The following is a 2253-nucleotide window of genomic DNA, read 5'->3' as shown; positions in this document are numbered from 1 at the left end:
GCCTCTGTCGTCACGGTGTTCTCTCTAACCAATGTGAGGCCTGGAAAGAAAAAGGGCGGGGCTGGTAATAGTAGTGGTGCGGTGACGTCACCCCCAGGTCTCTGCCCGGGCTTGTCATATAAAGAAAGACCTTCCTCCGAATTAGGGCGACACATGTGGATGCACTGCAAGGCAGGTTGACATGTTCCCACATTCCTGCTGTTCGTGCCCTCCCCCCACGAGAGGCGCCTTCCAACTCTCGGAATAGTGGTGGGGGTGGGTGGGGAGGAAGACCAACAATTATAAAATAAAAATAGCTTCAAAATTATTTCATTATATAAAATTATTAACTTATATAAAAGTTAGGGGCGTGCATAAGCGTTCCATTGTCCCTACCGTCCCTGTCCTATTGTCCCTTTTTAATTTTACTTATGTTGTTTATACAAACTACTACTATTCTAGACATTTTTGACATATAGATGATAGGGATAGATAGGTAGAGAGATATAGAGATATAGATAGGTAGAGATAAATACAGATAGATAGGTAAAGATAGAGAGGGAGATAGATATAGAGTTATAGATAGGTAGATACTATATATAGAAAGATAGGGAGAGATAGGTAGGTAGAGAGGATAGATACATAGATAGGGATAGATAGGTAAGTGCTAAATAGATAGATAGATAGACAGAGATAGATAGATATAGTTGGTAGAAATAAAGGGAGATATAGATAGGTAGAGCATCTGCACCAAAGACAAATTCCTTGTGTGTCCAATCATAGAAACATAGAAGACTGACGGCAGAAAGACCCTATGGTCCATCTAGTCTGCCCTTATACTATTTTCTGTATTTTATCTTAGGATGGATATATGTTTATCCCAGGCATGTTTAAATTCGGTTACTGTGGATTTACCAACCACGTCTGCTGGAAGTTTGTTCCAAGCATCTACTACTCTTTCAGTAAAATAATATTTTCTCATGTTGCCTTTGATCTTTCCCCCAACTAACTTCAGATTGTGTCCCCTTGTTCTTGTGTTCACTTTCCTATTAAAGATAGGTAGAGATCACACTTGTCCAATAAAGATCACACTTGTCCAATAAAGAATTCCATTCTATTCTAATGAAGTGTATGAATAATCCATCCTTTTGTTACTCCATTTATACTGAATTACAGTATTGCGAAACCCTGCATCTCACTCGGTTGTTCACCTCGAAATTAAATATTACATGTATGTTATTTCTCTGTGCAATCACAAATATCTTATTAGTATTTTCTCAGAAAGCTATTTGAAGAAAAATTAAAAGGGGCCGCTACTTGTCAAAACCAGTTTTTGATTGAAATCCTGTAATTTTTATTCAATTTTTTTTGGCAGGAAAAAATATCTTACTTGCAGGATGTGGAGAAGGGAGGGGATATTTGTTAACCTATTAAGTGTTATTGTTTGTCCTCATACACTGTACAGTGGTACCTCTACCTAAGAACGCCTCTACTTATGAACTTTTCTAAATAAGAACCGGTGTTCAAGGGGTTTTTTGCCTCTTCTCAAGAACCATTTTCCACTTACAAAGGCGAGCCTACAAAACTGTAACTGGAAAAGGAGGGGAGGAGCCTCTGTGGGGCCTTTCTAGGAGTCTCCTGGGAGGAAACGGGGCCGGAAAAGGTGGGGAGAAGCCTCCATGGGGCCTCTCTAGGAATCTCCTGGGAGGAAACAAGGCCGGAAAAGGTGGGGAGAAGCCTCTGTGGGGCCTCTCTAGGAATCTCCTGGGAGGAAAGAGGGCCGGAAAAGGCGGAGAGAAGCCTCCGTGGGGCCTCTCTAGGAATCTCCTGGGAGGAAACAGGGCCGGAAAAAGTGGGGAGAAGCCTCCGTGCAGCCTCTCTAGGAGTCTCCTGGGAGCAAAAAGGGCCGGAAAAGGTGGGGAGAAGCCTCCGTGGGGCCTCTCTAGGAGTCTCTTGGGAGGAAACAGGGCCTCCACCCTCCCTGTGGTTTCCCCAATCGCCCGCATTATTTGCTTTTACATTGACTCCTATGGGAAAAATTGCTTCTACTTACAAACTTTTCTACTTAAGAACCTGGTCACGGAATGAATTAAATTCGTAAGTAGAGGTGCCACTGTATATGGCTTGTTGTTATGCCCTTTGGTAAAATAGCACTACAAATAAACATTTATTATTATTATCATTACTATGATTATTAACCATCTGGTTTCTAAAGCACACCAACAACCAAAATTAAAGTTCTGTTCTGTTTTAAGTGATGAGCAGAAACGAGGC

This window comes from Erythrolamprus reginae, chromosome 4 (assembly GCF_031021105.1).
Source record: "Erythrolamprus reginae isolate rEryReg1 chromosome 4, rEryReg1.hap1, whole genome shotgun sequence".
Classification (NCBI taxonomy): Eukaryota; Metazoa; Chordata; class Lepidosauria; order Squamata; family Dipsadidae; genus Erythrolamprus; species Erythrolamprus reginae.
Note: the sequence above shows the minus strand (reverse complement) of the source record.